At 45.5% G+C, this 24,191-nt stretch overlaps 1 protein-coding gene across 1 annotated transcript in view; it reads right to left on the bottom strand.

The window, feature by feature from the left end:
* LOC143815440 (carbohydrate sulfotransferase 8-like) overlaps window positions 1-18,339 on the bottom strand; it is a 393,970-nt gene extending 375,631 nt beyond the window's left edge. Inside the window, exon 1 of the mRNA XM_077294655.1 lies at window positions 18,212-18,339. The gene's annotated coding sequence lies outside the window, so the exon portion shown is untranslated. The remainder of the gene's footprint in view (window positions 1-18,211) is intronic.
* Window positions 18,340-24,191: the final 5,852 nt, after the last annotated feature.

Genomic DNA, 24,191 nt, shown 5'->3' with positions numbered 1-24,191 from the left:
TGCGGCCACACACTCCTCAGACGGCTGCCAGTTGGGACTGCCCATCGGTAGCTCCGTAAGGGCCAGTCCCTGCAACGATGACGCGTCTGGGGCTGTGTCGGGTGGTGCAGCCTCATGCTGGGTCGGGTCGTCCCCACGTGGTGCTCCCGGCGTCACTATCTTTGCTTCCTCTCCAGTGTCTTCTTCCCGCGGTCTCTTTCGTGGGCGGCCCCGTCTCCATGGTCTCCACCCTCCAAAGAGTATGAGAAGGCGGACCTCGGCTGCTGACGGAAACGTCCTCAGGATGCAAAAATGTTTAGACTGGGCGGCCAATGTCTTTCGCGCTCTTCAGCTGGTCCACGCCTACTCCACGCCCCTCTTCTCCTCCTGCGCTCTCCTCAGCGCTGTAATGGCGGCGGTTTTTGGCGGCAAGTGGCAATGCACAGTCTTTGCAATAAGTCACAGTCCAAACACAATAAATCACAGTTCCAAGGCACACATGACCTGATTCTTCAGGCTTAAGTAGATCCTGTTCGTGACGCCAAGTTGGAGCGCCCCCACTGCCGCAGGGCCGAGGGGTACCCGGTACCGGGCCTCTGAGTCTCTGTCCTGGGGTTGTCACAGTGGCTAGACCCGGTCCGTGACCCTGCTGAAGGGCGTCCAATGAAAGGTGTGGATGGTGGTGATGTTGTGGTGGTGCGGTGCAGGTCGCGGTGAATAACGAGGACACCAGGTTGCAGTCTCTTTACCTCTTTACTGAAGGCTTCAGGATCCTCAGTCCGGAATACGGTTAACCAGGCTACCTGAGTCCGGCCGGTCCGATGGCACCTCCAGAGTTCCCTTTGCAGGTGGAAATCTGTGCCTACCTTCTAGCGCTTGTGTGTTGTGGTCCTCCCCTGCTGTGTTTACGGGATAGTCCCCACAACTGTTGTGTCTGTTTCTGAAGTTCCCTCACAACTCGATTATGATGTTCTTCTTCGTCCCCCCCAGGTGATATGGCTAGGACGCACCCGTATGACGGGTAGGCTCGGAGGTCTTCCGGGACCCTAGAGTCGCCCCTCTCCAAATGTTGCCCCCTATGTCTTCTTAGGTGATTTGAGTGAGACAGCCCGCCTATAACTGACTGTCCTGCCGTAGGTTTGAAGTAAGGCCTGGAGCTCAATACTTCCTCGGCGTTCCGGCCACCGGCTACGCGCCTCAGTAGGATGTTGCCTCGTCTTACAGCACGACTCCTACTGGTGTTTCTCCTTGTTGCGTTGATCTCGTTTCTCACTCAGCACAATAAACCTCGCTTCTTGTCCTTTCTTGGGGTACCGCCACAATGAAGTGCAGGCGTGGTCCCGTAACGTTCTTTTTGTTCGCTAGGCCTCTGTCAGGATCCCACCCCTGACAGGGACCCCCCTGAATCTTCCCCTGCAACACCCTCTGCCACAGGATGTTGCCTGGTTCCAACCCAGTCAGCTTCTGTCCTAACTTCCTATCTAACCCCCAGTTTTACCAGATTGTGAGGATTGGCCTAATACGTAGCGCCCTTAGCTCCCCCTAGAGGCCAGACTGTGAAGTGTATTGGTGTCTGTGATACCTGGTCAGGTGAACTCCTTCAGTGCCATCAGACGTACCATAGCTCCCCTTAGCGGCGGAGCATCAGTACTGCAACGACCAGGACTCGGCGGCGCTGTACTAGCTACACCGCCTGTGTATCTCAATTTTTACTGCATCTAACCCAGAAAATCGTTTTGGGGTTTTGGGCTTAGTAGCAGTGTCTGCACGTCAGCAGAGTAGCCCTCCTGTGCAGCTAGCTACACCGCCTGTGTATCTCTATTTTTACTGCATCTAATCCAGTTAATAGTTTGGGGCCTAGGAGCAGTGTCTGCACGTCAGCAGAGTGGCCAGCCTGTGAAACAAACTATACCGCCTGTGTATCTCAATTTTTACTGCATCTAATCCAGTTAATAGTTTGGGGCCTAGGAGCAGTGTCTGCACTGTCCGACGAGCCCTGGTGCAATACGTTATGACGTATAGCCTGGGCCAACAAGCTCAAGAGGTGGGGCAAATCACGCTGCAGGAGTGGTCTCAGATCAGGGACCTATGCACCCTTCTACACAGTTTTGAAATAGCAACGAAGATGTTTAGTGCTGACGATGCCATTATCAGCATGACCATTCCGGTGATTTACATGCTGGAGCACACCTTACACAGTGTTCGGAGTCAGGTGGTGGAACAAGAGGAGGAGGAACAGGAGGAGTCGTATGCGGAAAGGATCATATCTCCAAGGTCAAGAAGGTTGGCAGTTCCAAGGCGGCTGGCATTGGAGGCTGGGGGAGAGGGATTATTGAGGGCGCATGGTAGCAGCCAAACTGTTGAGGAAGGTGCAGGAGGCGAGGAAGAAGTGGAGGACGAACTGGCGCTGGGCATGGAAGACTCATCAGATGAGGGAGACCTTGATCAAATTTCTGTTGTGCGAGGTTGGGGGGAGAGGGCAGACGAAGGAAGCATGATTCTCACCTCGCCACCACCAAGACAACAAGGACTTGGTCCTCCTGGATGCGCAAGACACATGAGTGCCTTCTTGCTGCACTACCTGCAACATGACCCTCGGATTGTCAGAATCCGAAGTAATGCCGACTACTGGGTTGCCACACTCTTAGATCCCCGGAACAAAACCAAATTTAGTGAAATAATTCCTGCCATAGAAAGGGATTCACGCATGCAGGAGTATCAGCAGAGACTCTTACAGAATCTAACATCTGCTTTTCCACAAAACACCAGTGGTGCACGTAGTCAATCTCTGAGTTCTAACTTGCCAACCATGGTACTATTGAGTCATCACTCTAACCGTAACAGTGACATCGTATCTGGTGGTAACAGCAATTTTTTCCAATAGTTTCAAGATTTTTTTAGACCATCCTTTGCAAGGCCACAGGAGACAAGAAGTCTGACGCACAGCCAATGCCTAGAGAGGATGGTACAAGAGTATCTCCAAGTTAACATCAATGCCATGACTGTGGAACTGGACCCTGGCTCATTTTGGGCTTCCAATCTTGAAAAATGGCCTGAGCTCGCCACTCATGCCTTGGAGATCTTGTTGTGCCCCGCAGCCAGCGTTCTCTCTGAACGTGTGTTCAGCGCTGCTGGTGGTGTGCTGACAGATAAGCGCACGCGGCTGTCCAGTGACAATGTAGACAGACTAACATTCATCAAGATGAACAAATCCTGGATCCGCAAGGACTTTTCTACCCCTGTGTCATCTTGGGGAGACTAAAAGCTTGACGATTTTTGAAAATCACCTCACCAACCATTTTAAAAAACTCTGGCGAAATTGATGCCACTTAAGTCGTGTCTGTGGCCGAATTTTTTGAAAAAATGGAGACTCTTTTATTTAGTCCCCTTGCTGAGTTTTACATGATGTTGCCATCATCAATTCCAGGTGGGTGGGGTCGCCTGCAGAGTTGTCTACTCATACTATGGCCTGGGATTCAGAGGTCTGCTGCAAAGCTTCAGTGTCTGCTAGTCAGCAGAGTAGCCCAGCCAACCACCGCCTGTTTACCTAAGTACTATTTTTAACGGCATCTGGCCCAGGAAATCCTTTTGGGCCTAGTAGAATTTAGTGCTACTTAGCAGCGTACCCCACCCATGAAGCAAGCTACACCGCCTGTTTACCTAACTACTATTTTATAACGGCATCTGGCCCAGGAAATCCTTTTGGGCCTAGTAGCATGTGTTTGTTGTGTCTTCTGAGCAGTTTGTCAGCTTTTGGACACCTTTTAAGGTGTTTTCTATGTGTTTTCCATGTGTTTGTATGTGTTTGCCTTTGCCTGCCATTGGTTTCAATGGGGTTCGACGGTGTTCGACACAACAAACACATGGAAAAGTCACAACTACATATAGTCATGCGAAAAGAAAAGAGGTGGAGGACTAAAAGGAGGAGGAGACACAGATATAGGCATGTCATGCCCTTCTAAAATCAAGAAAGGCTGGAGTAAAAATCTAAACTCACTCTACCAACACCCAGACGTCTTGACAAAAAAAATTAAAAAATAAATATCTTTAGGTAGAATGGCGGCGGGTCCATTCAGAACCCGTTCGGGCCCAAAAGGATTTCCCGGGCTAGATGCCGTGTGCAATGTGTATGGAGCAGAGACGTGTGTGTACGAGGTGTATGGAGCGGAGCCGTGTGTGTACGAAGTATACGGAGTGGAGCCGTGTGTGTACGAGATGTATGGAGAGGAGCCGTGTGTGTATAAGGTGTACGGAGCGGAGCCGTGTGTGTACGAAGTGTACAGAGTGGAGCCGTGTGTGCATACCTCCCAACCATCCCGGATCCAGCGGGACTGTCCCGATTTTGACAGTCAGCCCCGTGATCCCGGTAAGTATAAGGGACAGAGGGATGGGGGGACAGGGTAGGGGGGATGAAGGAGGACGTAAGCTGCGCCATTCAAGATGGGAGTGGGGGGTGGGGTGGGGTGGAGAGATGAGCCATGCATACAGGGGGGGAAATATGAGTCATGCATACAGGGGGTGGGGGGGAATATGAGCCATGCATACAGGAGAGGGAAATATGAGCCATGCATACAGGGGGGGAAAATGAGCCACGCATACAGGGGGAGGGGGAATATGAGCCAAGATGCATACAGGGGGGGAAATATGAGCCATGCATACAGGAGGGGAGGGAATATGAGCCATGCATACAGGAGGGGGAAATATGAGCCATGCATACAGGAGGGGGAAATATGAGCCATGCATACAGGAGGGGGAATATGAGCCATGCATACAGGGGGAGGGGGAATATGAGCCATGCATACAGGGGGGAAATATGAGCCATGCATACAGGAGGGGGGGGAATATGAGCCATGCATATAGGAGGGGGAAATATGAGCCATGCATACAGGGGGGAATATGAGCCATGCATACAGGAGGGGGGGGGGAATATGAGCCATACATACAGGAGGGGAAAATATGAGCCATGCATACAGCAGGGGGGAATATGAGCCATGCATACAGGGGGGGGAATATGAGCCATGCATACAGGGGGGGAATATGAGCCATGCATACAGGGGGGGAATATGAGCCATGCATACAGGAGGGTGGGTCATTATACAGTATGCAGCATCATGTGGGCCCATTATACTGTATGGAGCATCACGTGGGGCCAGTACACTGTACGCAGCATCATTTGGGGCCATTATACAGTATGGAGCATCATGTGTGGCCATTATACAGTATGAAGCATAATGTGGCCATTATACAGTATGAAGCATAATGTGGCCATTATACAGTATGGAGCATTATGTGTGGCCATTACACAGTATGGGGCACTGTGTGGCCATTATACAGTAAGGAGCATCATGTGTGGCCATTATACAGTATGGAGCATCATGTGTGGCCATTATACAGTATGCAGCATCATGTGTGGCCATTATACAGTACGAAGCATCATGTGGGGCTATTATACAGTATGGAGCATAATGTGGCCAATGGCCATTATACAGTATGGAACATCATGTGGCCATTATACAGTATGGAGCATCATGTGTGGCCATTATACAGTATGCAGCACCATGTGGGCCCATTATACTGTATGTAGCATCACGTGGGGCCAGTACACTGTACGCGCATCATTTGGGGCCATTATACAGTATGGAGCATCATGTGTGGCCTTTATACAGTATGGAGCGTCATGTGTGGCCATATTTTTTTTTGTTTATAATTATTGTTTACGAACCATTGTGATCAGAAGTGCTAAATGGGTGTGGTTTGGGCGTGACTAGTTGTGAAATGGGTGTGGTCAGAGGTGTGGCCTAAAATTTGCTGCTGCGCGCGCCGCTGACTTTATCCCTCTTTCCCTTCCTCGAAAGTTGGGAGGTATGGGGTTAGATGCAGTAAAAATTTAGATACACAGGTGGTGTAGCTAGCTTCACAGGCGGGCTACTCAGATGACTATCAGACAATGCTACTAGCCCAAAAGGATTGGCTGAGCTAGATTACACCAAATGCTGTGACTAACACTTGCACAGCACTGGCTCAGACCTGCCTGGCAAACAGTGCTATGAACTGCTGTAACCTACCCTGAAAAGGGCTGATATTACAACTAGTCCCGACTCCTCCCAACTCCCTAAACTTAACTCTCTGACAATTCACTCCAAAAAAACACTCTTAGTCTGTATAGCGCCCACAGCAGCAGCGGTGCCCATACCTTCACTTTTGAAGACGGGAAAGAGGGACAAAGTTTGCGGCAAATTTTAGGCCTCGCCTCTGACCACACCCATTCATAATTAGTCACACCCATATCCCCGTCCCAACCACACCCATTTAGCACTGCTGATCACACTGTTTCATATACAATAATTCTAAACAAAAAAATATGGCCACACAGTGCTCCATACTGTATAATGGCCACACATGATGCTCCATACTGTATAATGACACCACATGATGCTCCATACTGTATAATGGCCGCACATGATACTTCGTACCATATAATGGCCACACATAGCTACTCCTACACATGCGGCTGCGCTCTGTACACTTTGCACACACAGGGCTCCGCTCCATACACCTCGCACACAAACGGCTCCGCTCCATACACCTCGTACACCCACGGCTCCGCTCTATACACCTCGTACACACACGGCTCCGCTCTATACACCTCGTACACACACGGCTCCGCTCTATACACCTCGTACACACACGGCTCCGCTCTATACACCTCGTACACACACGGCTCCGCTCTATACACCTCGTACACACACGGCTCCGCTCTATACACCTCGTACACACACGGCTCCGCTCTATACACCTCGTACACACACGGCTCCGCTCCATACACCTCGTACACACACGGCTCCGCTCCATACACCTCGTACACACACGGCTCCGCTCCATACACCTCGTACACACACGGCTCCGCTCCATACACCTCGTACACACACGGCTCCGCTCCATACACCTCGTACACACACGGCTCCGCTCCATACACCTCGTACACACACGGCTCCGCTCCATACACCTCGTTCACACACGGCTCCGCTCCATACACCTCGTACACACACGGCTCCGCTCCATACACCTCGTACACACACGGCTCCACTCCATACACCTCGTACACACACGGCTCCGCTCCATACACTTAGGACACACACGGCTCTGCTACATCCACATCGTACACACATTGCTCCACTCCATACACCTCGCACACACACGGCTCCGCTCCATATACACCTCGTACACACACACCCTCTGTAAATGCGGGAAAGAAAAAAAAAAATGGAGATCGGCGTTATTTCAGCACAAATCTATCCCCTGCAAACTATGCACTGAAACAGTCCATTAACAGTGATAAACAGCGAACACCGCTCATCTCTAGTGGTAACCTGCATAATTAAAAAAAAATAAAATAAAATAAAACTCAAACATGGGATTTGAACCCAGGAAAAGCTTCACATGAGACTCCGCAGCCAGCAACCTTACCACCAGACCATAAGCCCAAATGTTACCAATGTTCATTTTCTTTGGCTATGAAATCTGTGCACACTCTCAGTAACTGGAAAAATCATTTTGAATTTTTTCTGACATAATATGTCACATAGTGAAACATCTCTTTGATGAGTGCAGAAAGTCACATATCATATGTTACTTAAGAAAAAAAAAAAAAGATTATTTGGGGATAGAACTCAAAAGTTTGCTATTCCACAAACCAGGAGCTTAACCACTCAGCCATCAGCTTAACTGGCGATGGCAGGATCCCTTTTCTTCTTTTTCCTTCTGTGAGTATCTGAAAAACCTTTTGATTTTGATGTTTGAAAGTAGTCAAGTATCAGGTATCAGACTCATTTATTGAAATCACAGAACTAGGAGTGGCTGCCACATGTTTACATTGACAGTGACTGTTCTGTCCTCACTAAATGAGGCAGGCTCATATGTAGCTATACAGTCAGCTAAACCGCTAAACCGGGGTCCAATAAGGAGACTGTGGTTGAGTCTGTTCTTTATTAAACGTAGTGGTATATTGATGCGGTGAAACTGTGAACAATGATATACATGGAATCAGTACATGGTATAGAACGATACATACTACACATGATAAACGTTATGCATGACATTTAGAAGGCTAGTAACTGAACTAGGAGTACAACTGGTTAGGCTAGGCTAATTTAGAGCAGGAATTATCTAGAGAAAAACATAAAGACATACCGGCAATGCAATCGCAAGGGGGATGAAGTGCAAGCGTCTTTCCTTGAAAGGCAAGCTGAAGAAAGTGAAAGGAAACTGGAGGGAAATGTGGGCTGAGCTACCATAATGCATTGCAAGGGAGGAGAATCAGACATAAAAAATACATAACAGAAAAATAGAACTGTCAACATAACTCTGACCGCTAGAGGGAGCCAAAGCACACAGATAAATAAAGGTATGAATATATCAAGTCCAGTATACTGGCTGAGAAACTGCAAATTATGCAAACAGATAATTGGAGGTAACAAATTAGATGGCAGAGACAGAACAGTGACATAAGCAAATAGAAGACAGGTAAATTACAGCAGAGTGTATAGTACAGTGGTAAGGTGTGCAGGCTTTAATAATACGCCGTAAGGCTAGTTTCACACTAGCGTTAACTGCAATACGTCGCAAATGTGTCGTTTTGCCGAAAATACGCATCCAGCAAAAGTTCTTGCTGGATACGTTTTTTCATCATAGACTAACATTAGCGACGCATTTGCGACGCATTTGCGACGCATTTGCGACGCATTGCCAAACGTCGCGTCCGTTTTGCGACGCTTGGGCGTTTGGTAGCGGACCGTCGGGAGAAAAAACGTTTTTTGCTCCCGACGGTCCACTTTTTCCGACCGCGCATGCGCGGCTGGAACTCCGCCTGCACTTCCCCGCACCTCACAATGGGGCAGCGGATGCGTGGGAAAAATGCATCCGCTGCCCCCGTTGTGCGGCGGAGACCACCCTAGCGTCGGGAACGTCGGCCCGACGCACAGCGACGGGTTGTTCCCGACGCTAGTGTGAAACTAGCGTAATACGATTACGTCATGGTGACATCACTGCTGTGCTCTGCTTTACGGCCAGCGCTGACACAGTCAGTGCAGGAAGCTCTGAGCAGCAACGCGTAACCCTGTGGACGCCGGCGGGGGACGTGACAGACATCAGAATGTGAGTATGTACTGTTTTTTTTTTTAACTTTTACAATGGTAACCAGGGTAAATATCGAGTTACTAAGCGCGGCCCTGCGCTTAGTAACCCGATATTTACCCTGGTTACAAGTGAACAGATCGCTGGATCGGCGTCACACACGCCGATCCAGCGATGACAGCTGGTGATCAGCGACGAAATAAAGTTCTGGACTTCTAGCTCCGACTAGCGATATCACAGCGGGATCCAGATCGCTGCTGCGTGTCAAACACAACGAGATCGCTATCCAGGACGCTGCAACGTCACGGATCGTCGTCGTTCTCGCTGCAAAGTCGCTTAGTGTGAAGGTACCTTTACCCGATTACTAATCTCTTGTCTGGCCTTATGTATACATAAGATCCAGCCTTCCTCTACTTATTGTCACTGAATGGAAACATCCATTCCTGAGGCTGAACACTTTCCAGGTGGATCTTAAACTGATGAGCAATCAAATCTAATATATAAAGCTGAATGTGTGTATGTATGTGTGTATGTGTGTGTGTATGTCCGGGATTGGCATCTGAACCGTCGCAGCTACAGCCACAACATTTTGCACAGTCACACGTCTGGACCCCGAGAGCGTCATAGGCTATGTTGTGAAGTGAAATTTTAACCCCGCGCTTTCCAATTCACCAAACAATTTTGCCCCTATCTACATAATGGGGAAAAAATGAAAGGAAAAGTGTTGGAGGCAAATTAACAGCAGCCAGATGTGAACAAGGGGGACTTAAATAATGAGAGCGATGGCGCCAAAGAGTATATACTGTACAGTTGCTAAGGTGGGGCCCCGACATGGGATAATCACCACACCACCACGGGGATATGAACACACACACAAAATGCGCCACACACTACCACGTGCTCGAACACATATACCACCCTCAGCGCACATTTCACCACACATACACCAACCTCGCCACATAAAAGACACACAAAAGTCGCCGCTCAAAACTTGCCACGCGCAAAACTCTCCACATGCAAAACTCGCCACACGTGCAAAACTCACCTCATGGAAAACTCGCCACATGCAAAACTTGCACACGCGGAAAAATTGCCACATGCACAAAAGTTGCAACACATGCAAAAGTTGCCTCACACAAAACTTGCACATACTCAAAAGGCACCACACATAAAACTCGCCACGCGCAAAACTCGCCATGCGCAAAACTTGCTGCACACAACTTGCTACACTAACCTGTCACATGCAACTCGACACACAAAAAATTGCTACACGCATGTCGCCACACAAAACTCATCTCACAAAAGTCGCTACATGCATGTCGCCACACGCAACTCAACACACACAACTTGACACACGAAACTCGCCCTAAAACACACACAAGTCTGGTATTATCCTTCAAAAATAAAAATCTGATTAATAAGCTGACAAACTACAAGAGCAACAAATGTACCATATAGGAATCCGGCAGCTGTCAGTCACATGACCAGTCTATTATGTGTATGTGTGAGCTAATATATACTGCCAGGGGGTGGGCTTACTGTTGGCTGGGGATTTATCAGGCTGCCAATTTAGCTTACAAATACTGAGGTAAAAATACTGACCAAATAACGTGTGAACGAGGTCTAATACAGGAGGAGATGACATACAGATATATACTATATACAGGAGGAGATGACACACAGGTATATACTATTTACAGGGGAGATGACACACAGGTATATACTATATGCAGGAAGAGATGACACACAGATATATACTATATACAGGAGAGATGACACACAGGCATATACTATATAGAGGAGGAGATGACATACAGGTACATACTACATACAGCAGGAGATGACATACAGGTATATACTATATACAGAAGGAGATGACACACAGGTATATACTATATACAGGAGCAGATTACCTACAGGTATATAGTATATACAGGAGGAGATGACATACAGGTATATGCTATGTATAGGAGGAGATGACATACAGGTATATACTATATACAGGAGGAGATGACACACAGATATATACTATATATAGGTGAGATGACACACAGGTATATACTATATACAGGAGGAGATTACATACAGGTATATACTATATATAGGAGGAGATGACATACAGGTATATACTATATACAGGGGAGATGACACACAGCAGGTATATACTATATACAGGGGAGATGACATACAGGTATATACTATATACAGGAGATGACATGCAGGTGTATACTATATATAAGGGAGATGACAAACATGTATATACTGAGGTGAAAATGAGAGGTGTGAGGTGAAAATGAAAAGGTGTGAGTGCAAAATGAGAGGAGTGAGGGAAAATAGTGGAGTGATCGGAAAATGACAGATGTGGAGGTCGAAATGACAAGTGTTAGGGGGGAATGAGAGGAGTGAGGGGGAAAATGAGAGGTGTGAGGGGGAAAATGAGAGGTGTGAGGGAGAAAATGAGAGATGTGAGGGGGAAAATGAAAGATGTGATGGGGAAAATGAGAGGCGTGATGGGAAAATAAGAGAAGTGAGGTGCTATAACTAACCACAGATATTTACTATGCCCAGGCAACGCCGGGCTCTTCAGCTAGCTTAGATTTACAATCTCCATGCTTTTCTCATGGTCAACTTTATGTGGCCTGTTCAAGAGTTGGAACAGCCAAAAATCTGTTTGTCTTTGCACCTGAAGGAAAAACTAAGAATGTCGTTTATCAAAAGGCTCTCGAATAAGTAGTAGAAGATTACTTCACATTACTTGGCCAATTTAGTTAAATCTGTGTGGAATATCTCTGGTGTTGAAATATATGTTGTAAAATGCTTCTATTAGCTTAGTTTTTGCCTTTTAATAATTACATTTCTATCTATTTGTTTTGTGGTTTTTTTGTGCAGAATAAATTTTTGTTAACACATTCTATTTTGCTAACAGCAGTTATTACCCCGGGCAAAGCCGGGTAGTACAGCTAGTTTCTAATAAAACACAACAATAAGACTTGTTACAGTATGTGCCTAAGATGGCTACTTTCTTCCCGGTATCCCACTATATACCTCTTTTCTCTGCTATCCCCTCCCCTACAGTCCCTCCTCCCACATTAGTGCTCACAATAGCTTTCCCAACTAGATTAACCCTTTCCATAACCCCTCCATCAACCTTCTCACTTAAATTCCTACCCAAACCCTGTCATGTTGGCCTCCCTTTTATGGCAAGGCCCAGTACGGCCTCACTTGATATTAGACATAGTTGGGTAGCATATTGTGGCTTCACCTCTGAGATATGGCAAAATACTGGAAGGGAGATATGTTTCTCTGAGGCCATTAAGCTTTAGTGATTTGAAAACCAGAAGTTGTGCTCCAGCACACTAAATGTTGAGAGAGGTTAAGCAACCATTTTTAAAGAGCTGTTTTTTGGGGGAGGTTTTAGAACAACCATAGACAGGTGGGAGGTTGTTCTCCATATCAATATTTCTTTAGTTGTTATATATTGTTCGGGGGACAATAATGAACTATTAGCATCTGCGCACTTTGTATTGAGGTCTGTGCAATTTTCTTGTCTGCCATATCCAACATTATAGGTTATTGTGCATAACAATGACTTACTATTAACACTGGTGTCAAGAAGAAGACCGGGTTGTGGGTGCTGACAAGGCACCAGGTCTGGAACTGCTGGGGCCGGGCCTACTGTTCAAGGGGGGAAGGAGAATGGGAACGGAGCAGACCCTATACCTGTGCAGAAGGGGCATGGTGAGATAGGGGAAGTTAAGAAGATTAGCGTGGGAAGAGAGAGGGAGTTCCCACCAGAGAGAGGTGACAGTGAGGACCAGCGCAGTGCCACGAGTAAGGATAGGCCGAGCGGCAGCAATAAAGGTCGGGTGCAGTAAGGACCCTGAGACGACATCGGGCGTGAGGAGGAGTGCACGCCGAGTGGAGGACTGCCGTGGACTACTCTTGGCTGCGCAGCAGCATAATGGACTAGAGACTCAGTGGGTCAGACTGGTGACCACCCGCTGCCGCCAGAAGCAGAAGGATTTGTTAGGCTGGAAAGAAAGAAGAACTCAGCACTGGCCTCAGCCGGCAGTCGAGCCACAATAAGTGAAATTGACTTATCTATATATACGAGAAAACTGCCACCACGAGTTGTTCTTTCAATTTGTATTCCTTGGCATTAATTTGATTTATTCCCTGTTGCTCCCTGCATGGAGGTTTATCCCTGTAACCATTAAATCAAAAAGTGTTTTCCCTGTTAACCCTTGCTCTGTGCCTCTATCCAATAACCTGTGTTACAGTGGCACACTGTACAAAAGCCCACTGCAATCATGTTCTTTGCAGCTTAATATATTATATGCCTCTTTGCATAATATTTGTGTTATATACTGTTTTTAGATTGTGTCAGGGCCTTCTGTGCCACCAGATGCCCATATACATTAAAATGTATAAAAGGTATTTTTTATTACTTTAATCTACTTGTATTGTACCTTTAGACCATTTCTCGAGGAGGGGGGGGTTGGTTTCAGAATTCAACGAGTGGTCTCCAGACAGATGTCATATAGATATACTACTATGTGTGAATTGACGCAAATGTATTTATTTCTATACCTATATGGCATATGCTTTTGTCCTTACCTAAAAATTGGTTTAATAGTTTTTCCTAAGGCTGAAGGTAGATAAAAATTCTTCTAGTTCAACATATAACCTAACATGTTGATCCAAAGGAAGGCAAGATGCTCATTGCCCCATATTCGGGGAAAAATACCTTCCTGACTCCAAATACTGCAAACACTAGTTCCCTAGATTAATGTCCCATCACATAATCTAGTACCCATAACTTGTAGTAGTATGTTTAACCCCTTTACCCCCAAGGGTGGTTTGCATGTTAATGACCAGGCCAATTTTTACAATTCTGACCACTGTCCCTTTATGACGTTATAACTCTGGAACGCTTCAACGGATCCCGGTGATTCTGACAATGTTTTCTTGTGACGTATTGTACTTCATGTTAGTGGTAAAATTTCCTTGACATTACTTGAGTTTATTTGTGAAAAAAATGGAAATTTGGCGAGAATTTTGAAAATTTTGCAATTTTCCAACTTTGAATTTTCATGCCCTTAAATCAGAGATGTCACATAAAATACTTAATAAGTAACATTTCCCACATGTCTACTTTTACATCAGCACAATTTTGGAACCAAAATTAATTTTTTTTAGGGAGTTATAAGGGTTAAAAGTTGACCAGCAATTTCTCATTTTTACAACACCATTTTTTTTTAGGGACCACATCACATTTGAAGTCACTTTAAGGGGTCAATATGATAGAAAATACCCAAGTGTGACACCATTTTAAAAACTGCACATCTCAAGGTGCTCAAAACCACATTCAAGAAGTTTAGTAACCCTTCAGGTGTTTCACAGGAATTTTTGGAATGTTTAAAAAAAATGAACATTTAACTTTTTTTTCACAAAAAATTTACTTCTGATCCAATTTGTTTTATTTTACCAAGGGTAACAGGAGAAATTGGACCATAAAAGTTGCTGTACAATTTGTCCTGAGTATGCAGATACCCCATATGTGGGGATAAACCACTGTTTGGGCGCATGGCAGAGCTCGGAAGGGAAGCAATGGCGTTTTGAAATGCAGACTTTGATGGAATGGTCTGCGGGCGTCACGTTGGGTTTGCAGAGCCCCTGATGTACCTAAACAGTAGAAACCCCCCACAAGTGACTCCATTTTGGAAACTAGACCCCCAAAGTTACCTATCTAGCTTGTGGTGATCACTTTGAACCCTCAAGTGTTTCACCAAAGTTTATAACGCAGAGCCGTGAAAATAAAAAATCTTTTTTTCCACAAAAATGATTTTTTAGCCCCCAGTTTTGTATTTTCCCATGGGTAACAGGAGAAATTGGACCCCAAAAGTTATTGTCCAATTTGTCCTGAGTACGCTGATTTGGGCGCATGGCAGAGCTCAGAAGGGAAGGAGCACCGTTTTACTTTTTCAATGCAGAATTGTATGGATTGAGATCGGACCTCATGTTGCATTTGCAGAGCCCCTGGTGTGCCTAAACAGTGGAAACCTCCCAATTCTAACTCCAACCCTAACCACAACACACCCCTATGCCTCATCCCAACCCTAATCACACCCCAAACCCCAACACACCCCTAACCTCAATACACCCCTAACCCTAATCCCAACCCTAACCATACCCCTAACCCAACCGTAAACGTAATCCAGACCTTAACCCCAACTCTAGCCCCAACCCTAACTTTAGCCTCAAACCTAACCATAACTTTAGCCCCAACCCTAACTTTAGCCCCAACCCTAACCCTAAATTTAGCCCTAACCCTAACTTTAGCCCCAATCCTAACCCTAATTGGAAAACGGAAATAAATACATTTGCTTATTTTATTATTTTTCCCTAATTAAGGCAGTGATAATGGGGGGTTTGATTTACTATTTATAGCGGGTCTTTATGTCGGGTTTTTATGATTGGCAGCTGTCACACACTTAAAGACGCATTTTATTGCAAAAAATATTTTTGCCGTTACCACATTCCAAGAGCTATAATTTTTCCATATTTTGGTCCACAGAGTCATGTGAGGTCTTGTTTTTTGCAGAACGAGTTGAAGTTTTTATTGGTATCATTTTTGGGCACATGACATTTTTTGATTGATTTTTATTCCGATTTTTGTTAGGCAGAATGAACAAAACAGCAATTCGTGAATTATTTTGTTGGGGCATTTATATCGTTCTGTAAAATTGATAAAGCAGTTTTATTCTTCGGATCAGTGCGATTACAGCGATACCTCATTTATATCTTTTTTATGTTTTGGCGCTTTTATACAATAAAAACTATTTTATAGAAAAAATAATTATTTTTGCATCGCTTTATTCCGAGGGCTATAACTTTTTTATTTTTTCACTGATGATGCTGTATGGTGGCTCGTTTTTTGCGGGACAAGATGACATTTTTGGTGGTACAATGTTTGTTTATATCCACCTTTTTGATCGCATGTTATTCCACTTTATGTTCAGCGGTATGATGATAAAGCATTGTTTTTTGCCTAGCTTTTTTTTTTTTTACGGTGTTCACTGAAGGGGTTAACTAGTGGGACAGTTTTATAGGTCTAGTCGTTACGGCGATACTAAATATGTGTACTTTTATTTTATTTTTTATTTACATAAAGAAATGTATTTATTGGAACAATATTTTTTTTAATTTATTTAGGGCTTTTGTTTTTTCACATGTAAATATTTATTTTTTTTTACTTTTTTACTTTGTCCCAGTGTGGGACATCATGGTAAAGTGTCAGATCGCTGATCTGACACTTTGCAATGCACTGTGTCAGATCAGTGATCTGACAGGCACTGCAGGAGGCTTGCTGGCGCCTGCTCTGAGCAGGCGCTTGCAAGCCACCTCCCTGCAGGACCCGTAGCCATTTTGGATACGAGACCTGCAGGGAGGAGGACATAGGAGGCCTCTGAACAATGCGATCACATCGCATTGTTCCGAGGGTCTCAGGGAAGCGAGCAGGGAGCCCCCTCCCTGCACGATGCTTCCCTATGCCACCGAAAAGCTGCGATCATGTTTGTGGTCCGTGACCGCTACTGGCACTTAGTGCCGGATGTCAGCTGTGATAGTGTGATCGCGTTAGACGTACTATCCCGTCGGTGGTCATACGGGCCCATACCACCTCGACTGGATAGTACATCTAATGTCAGAAAGGGGTTAAGAAAAACATCCTGGCATTGAGGTTTTTTTTCTTAAAACATGGGAGACTATGGGCAATGAATATCTGTTGGAGATATACTAAGGCTACGTTCAGATGATAATCTTTTGGCACTGTGTATTTTTGCTCCATCAAAGTGGATGTGATTTTTTAAATCTCACACCCACTGTGCTTCTATTTTCCTCAGAGTAAACTGAACTGCAGTGCATGTTTCAAATCCGGAGCATGTCAGTTTCTCTTGTGGATACGCTGACTTTTCTGTGTGGATTTTCCAGATAGACTTGCATTAGATGTGTTAGGCTACTTTCACACTGGCGTTAACTGCAATACGTCGCAATGCGTCGTTTTGCAGAAAAAACGTATCCTGCAAAAGTGCTTGCAGGATGCGTTTTTTCTGCATTGACTTACATTAGCGACGCATTTGCGACGCATTGACACACGTCGCAACCGTCGTGCGATGGTTGCGCCGTGTTGTGGCGGATCGTCGGGAGCAAAAAACGTTACATGTAACGTTTTTTGCTCACGACGGTCCGCTTTTTCCGACCGCGCATGCGCGGCCGGAACTCCACCCCCACCTCCACGCACTTCCCCGCACCTCACAATGGGGCAGCGGATGAGCTGGAAAAATGCATCTGCTGCCCCCGTTGTGCGGCGGAGACAACGCTAGCGTCGATGACCTCGGCCCGACGCACTGCGACGGGCCGGGCCCGACGCTAGTGTGAAAGTAGCCTAAATCTGCAGGTAAAAAAATGTATGTGCAGTTTTGTGTTCTTCAGTTGCGGAAAGGCATGTAATCCGCCCTTAAGTATATCCATAAGATTTTGTCAAAAACAAAGCCGCTTCATTTCAAGCATGACACACCAAAAAGACAAAAAAACCTCAACATCAAAAACGTAATACAAATGAAAGTTAAAAGACGCCACAAAAACACAATGGAAAAATGCAAGTAACCTAATGTAAATAATGATTGCAGAAATTCTGCAACATCAAAAACTCACCAAAAGCTCATTGTGGGAACATAGCCTAAGGGAAATCCTCTCACCCAATATATAAAATATTCACTTCAGTGTGAATAGACCCTTATAGATTGACATTTGGCAATATAATAAAATATCAATAATCCCTTCCAAAGGATCAAATCACACTTGTACTACCCAATATTACAAACTGTATTAAAAGAAAAAAAACAACAAAAGCCTTGAAAATTCAAGATAAAAGATCTAATGAAACTAGCACATTTTCTAATTTTTTTTATGTTACGTCGTTTTTAAAAAAAAAAATTTAACACAATGTCCTCATGTAAATGTAGTAACAAGGCTGTCCTCAAATCCTTGCATGACATATGTAGCTCTCTCTGCATATTATAGTATGTATAGTACTTACTTTCTTTATTCTTTAGCACAGCCTGTTCTTTGATGTAAAAGCTTGATTACCTGCACAGCTGAAACAATGGCAGTCATCTGCTGTTCTCCACCTAATGCAGTTAGGGTATATCTCCAGGTAGAACCACACCTCTCGGAGAGATGAATTGATTTCATTATTTAGAGCACTGCTCGCTGTGCTGACAGCACTATTGTGAAAGGAATAGATAGATATCTGCTCTAAGTTATATTACTGGATCACAAGGTAAGGAAGGAATGTTTAAAAATGGTGCAAAATGTAAAGAAAAAAAAGTCTGCTGATTTATTTTTTCTTTTGCAATTGAACAAACAATATCTAACAAGTCAGATCAGAGATCACTTGTTACCAGATCCGCACTCGGTGCTCTAATTACGTTATGTCACCATTAGTTAAGGGAAAGTTATAGCAGTAGCGAACACTGGATATTCCCTGCATGAAGGAAAACATTTACAAATGTGCATGTGTCACACTTTCCATGCAAGGAATAAACTGTTTCTGTGTGGACATACATCATGTCTGGTCTTATGTATCCAAACAGAAGGATGAATTCAAGAATGAAATGTCAACATAAACAAGGAATATCAAGGCAGATTTACTAATGTGTTTGCCCCTTAGGCTGCCGTCACACTATCAGTATTTGGTCAGTATTTTACATCAGTATGTGTAAGCCAAAACCAGGAGTGGGTGATAAATGCAGAAGTTGTGCATATGTTTCTATTATACTGTTCCTCTAATTGTTCCACTCCTGGTTTTGGCTTACAGATACTGATGTAAAATACTGACCAAATACTGATAGTGTGACGGCAGCCTTACTCTGCGTTCCCATGATGAGCATTTGGTGTGTTTTGATGGTGCAGTATTTAAGTAATTAAATAAATTGGGTTACTTGCGTTTTTTCATTGTATTTTTGAGTGCATTTTTTACATGCATTTTTTAAGTATTTCCGCCTCGGAGATGCATTTAAAACGTGTAAGAGATTTTCTGCATCTAATGCAAATCAAAGGGAAAAATCTGAACATAAAACTCAGGGAGCCAGCAAGAGAAATTGACATGTTGCAGACTTGAAATTCGCACCACAGGTCAGTTTATGCCGAGTGGGGGGGAAAAAGCATAATGGGCATGAGATGTTTATAAATCCTATCCATTTTGTATTCCTTTAGAGATAAACGGTACATCCACTTATGAAAAAAACAAAACAAATTCTTTATTTCTTACCCATTAAAACATGTCCTGCTAGTCTATTAGACCTTCTTTGATGCTCTTCCAGCACTAAGGGTATGTTTCCACGTTCAGGAAACGCTGCGTTTTTGACGCTGCGTTTTTCCGCAGCGTCAAAAACGCAGCGTCCAGATGTTACAGCATAGTGGAGGGGATTTCATGAAATCCCGACTCCACTATGCGTTAAAAAACGCATGCGTTTTTGCCGCGAAAACGCATGCACGGTGCGTTTTTTCAAAACGCAGCATGTTGCTACCATGAGCAAAACACGCAGGAACACCGCAGGTGACCTGCCAGTGACCTCGGGTGCAGTTTTGGTCAGGATTTTACTTGCATAAAATCCTGACCAAAGCCTGAAGCAAGCCTGAACGTGGACACATACCCTAACTGTGCCATTAGTCATAGACTAAGGGCTCATTTCCACTTGTGAGAAAAATGGACGAGTGCAATCCGATAAAAAATCGGATTGCACTCGGACCAATGTTATTCAATAGGTGACATTTCATGTGCGATTTTTTTTTTTCTCAGCTGAAATCGGACTGAGAAAAAAATTGCAGCATGCTGCGTATTGCTGCGATTCTCTGACGAGACTCGCCAATGCAAGTCAATGGGTGCGAGGAAAAAAAACGCACAGCACTCAGACCATGCGAGTGCTGTCTGATTTTTACGCACCGGTGTCCTTTGAAAAGCCGGCAATTCAGTGCGGAGTATAGTACAATCACACTGACAGGTTGGAATAGAATAGATAAAATAAATGTCTACACATAGTGTGTATGTGTGTGTGTGTATATATATATATATATATATATATATATATATATATATATATATATATATATATATATATATATATTTCTCAGGGAGACACATTATTTTATATATTTATATTTCAATTGCCGGCTTTTGCTCCTTCCCAAACCCGACAGGATATGAGACATGGTTTACATACAGTAAACCGTTTCATATCCCTTCTTTTTTTACATATTCCTCATTACTAATGTAAGAAGTGTCTGTGTGTAAAATTTGGGGGCTCTAGGTGTTAAAATAAAAGGGTTACTTCACGGAAAAAAATGGCGTGGCCCAATTTTCTCCGCCAGAGTGGGAAAGCCAGTGACTGAGGGCAGATATTAATAGCCAAGAGAGGGACCATGAATATTTCCCCCCCCCCCCCCCCGGCTAAAAACATCTGCCCCCAGCCACCCCAGAAAAGGCACATCTGTAAGATGCGCCTATTCTGGCACTTAGCCTCTCTCTTCCCACTCCCCTGTAGCGGTGGGACATGGGGTAATAAAGGGTTAATGTCACCTTGCTATTGTAAGGTGACATTATGCCAGGTTAATAATGGAGAGGCGTCAATAAGACACCTATCCATTATTAATCCTATAGTAATAAAGGGTTAATAATACACACACATTAGGTAAAAAGAATTTTAATTAAATAAAGACAAAGGGTGTTGTAATAGTTTATTATACGCTCAATCCAAATGATGACCCTTGTCACTAGAGTTGAGCGACTTTTACTTTTTTAGGATCGAGTCGGGTTTCGTGAAACCCGACTTTCTCAAAAGTCAGGTCGGGTGAAATCGGCCGATTATTGCGAAAAGTCAGGGGCCGACTGAAACACGAAACCCAATGCAAGTCAATGGGGAATCAAAGTCGGCAGAGAGTGGAGGACAGGAAAACACCTACAGTGCCCATTTTAATGCCAAAAACATCAATTCTTATTACTGAAGCTTGTCAATCTTAATTTACTTTATAACAATAGTTAGGCATTGAAAACTGGGGGTCATTTGGCTAAATTTGTGGGGGGGTAGGGCTGGCTCAAGTTTTTCGTTGGCCTAGGAAACGCGGAATACGTCACAGCGGTGGAGCAGGGAGAGGTAAGCATTTAAACTTTGCAAGTGCTGTGATCCTGAGCAAGAAGGGGGGGGGGCCCACTCGTTCGCATTGGCACTGGAACAGGGCACCTCAAAGTACGGTGGTGAGTATGATGGCGGGGGCGCCTCCCACCGGCAGAGACACTTTTGCGTACTATGAGGGGCCCTGTGCCAGTGACGTTGCCAACGAGTATGCCCCCCCACCTGATGAAGGAACCTGCACTTTCATCTGCACCTTCCTCTTTGTCCCCGTGTAAGGTGGTATAGTATGCGGGAAGGGGAACCTGACTCTCAGCAGGGTCAGATTCTGGCTGTGTAGTGCAAGGGGAATGTAGTGGTCTGGGTCAATGTACCAGCAGAGTCATCTAGCAGTGGCTGGGCAATGGGCAGGATGAGGAGGAAACACAGATATAGGCCCAAAATAAAAAAGTAGGCTAAATGCAGTTCAAAATTGGTAACTGGATTACACAGGTGGCATAGATTTGTGCAGTGGAGGACAGCTGTAATGAGGGGCAGACACAGTTAGTAGGCCCAACCAAACAAGTAGGCCAAATGCAGTTTAGTATTCGAAACAGGAGTAAACTGGCGGCTCAGCTTTGTTAAGTGGAGGTCAACTGTAAGGAGTGGCGCAGACAGACTTAGTAGGCCTAAAATAAAAAAGTAGGCTCCATGCAGTTCAAAATTGGTTACAGGAGTACACAGGCGGCATAGCTTTGTTCAGTTGAGGACAACTGTAAGGAGTGGCTGACACAGTTAGTAGGCCAAAATAATAAAGTGAGGTAAATGTTTGCCCAAAAATTGTTCATAAATAAACATGTGGCATAGCTAGGTACAGGGGTGGGCTCCTCTGCTAAGTAGCAGACAGTGGTAGTTGGCGCAAAGTATTAACTGGTCTAAATGAAGGCCAGGGCCCCTGTATATTTTTGCTATCCTCTATATTTTCAAAAAATTTGTATTGGCAGTGCCATTGAAGTGCAGCGCCCCCACTGCCGCAGGGCCGAGGGGTACCCGGTACCGGGCCTCTGAGTCTCTGTTCTGGGGTTGTCACGGTGGCTAGGCCCGGTCCGTGACCCTGCTGAGGGGCGCCCAAATAATAGGGTGTAGATGATGGTGGTAGTGCGGTGCAGTGCCGGTCACAGTAAATAACGAGGACACCAGGTTGCAGTCTCTTTACCTCTTTACTGAAGGCTTCAGGGTCCTCAGTCCGGAATACGGTTAACCAGGCTGCGCAAGTCCAGCCGGTCCGATGGCACATCCAGAGCTCCCTTTGCAGGTGGAAATCTGTGCCTACCTTCTAGCGCTTGTGTGTTGTGGTCCTCCCCTGCTGTGCTTACGGGATAGTCCCCACAACTGTTGTGTCTGTTTCTCGTGTTCCCTCACAACTAGATTCTGATGTTCTTCTTCGTCCCCCAGATGATATGGCTAGGACGCACCCGTATGACGAGTAGGCTCGGAGCTCTTCCTGGACCCTAGTGTTGCCCTTCTCCTAGTGTGCCCCCCATGTTTTCATAGGTGATTGGTGTGAGACAGCCCGCCTATAGCTGACTGTCCTGCCGTAGGTTTGAAGTATTGCTTGGAGCCTGATACTTCCTCGGCGTTCCGGCTACGCGCCTCAGTAGGATGTTGCCTCGATCTTACAGCACGACTCCCACTGGTATTTCTCCTTCTTGCGTTGATCTCGTTTCTCACTCAGCACAATATACCTTGCTTCTAGTCCTTTCTTAGGGTACCGCCGCGATCAGGTGCAGGCGCGGTCCCGTAACGTTCTCTCTGTTCGCTAGGCCTCTGTCAGGATCCCACCCCTGACAGGGACCCCTCTGAATCTTCCCCTACAACACCCTCTGCCACAAGGTGTTGCCTGGTTCCAACCCAGTCAGCTTTCTGATCTAACTTCCTATCCAACCCCCAGTTTTACCAGACTGTGAGGAGTGGCCTAATGCATAGTGCCCTTAGCTCTCCCTGGAGGCCAGACTGTGAAATGTATTGGTGTCTGTGATACCTGGTCAGATGAACTCCTTCAGTGCCATCAGACGTACCATAGCCCCCCTTAGTGGGGGAGCAACAGTACTGCAACGACCAGGACTCTGGGGTGCTGCAGAAGGATTTAACAGCACAGACTACACAGTGGTGGAGCAGGAAGAGGTAAGTTTGGCAAGTGGTAGAGCACTGTTCAACCTGGGGGGGAACACTCTCTCGTGGGCAGCGGTACTGGCACAGGGCCCCTCATATTACGACGGTGTGTCTGACGTTGGTTGTGCACCACCACCGTCAGAGACACTTCATTGTACTATGAGGGACCCTGTGCCAGTGCCGTCGCCCAAGAGTGGGCACACCCACCTGTCCAGGCAAACGGCACTCGCACGGGTGCTTGCGCTAGGTGGTGACCACGGCCCTGTGGGGGGAGTCAGCCCATTTAGGGAGGTAAAAAATTGGCCTATGGTGGACATTCAGCAGCTGCAAATGGAGGATTTGGGTCAGTCAGTCAGAGGAGGCCAAAAGCAAGACATTTTCCAGGCAAGCTATGTGTCAGCAGGGGAAGGTGGGGCAAAATAATTAGAAATCCATGATTGGTTCATTTTAATGAAGGTTAGATCATCAACATTTTGGGTAGCCAGACGAGTCCTTTTTTCGGTCAGTATTGAACCAGCAGCACTGAAGACTCTTTCTAATAGCACACTAGCAGCAGGGCAAGCAAGCTCCTGTAATGCATATTCTGCCAATTCAGGCCAGGTGTCTATTTTAGATGCCCAGTAATCAAAGGGGAATGACCTGTGAGGGAGAACATCGATAAGGGAGGAAAAATAGTTCGTAACCATACTGGACAAATGCAGTCTCCTGTCACTTTGAATCGATGCAGCAGTACCTGCC

Source organism: Ranitomeya variabilis, chromosome 1 (assembly GCF_051348905.1).
Source record: "Ranitomeya variabilis isolate aRanVar5 chromosome 1, aRanVar5.hap1, whole genome shotgun sequence".
In the NCBI taxonomy this organism is placed as follows: Eukaryota; Metazoa; Chordata; class Amphibia; order Anura; family Dendrobatidae; genus Ranitomeya; species Ranitomeya variabilis.
The sequence above is the reverse complement of the archived record's forward strand: the minus strand, read 5'-3'. Positions and strand labels throughout refer to the sequence as shown.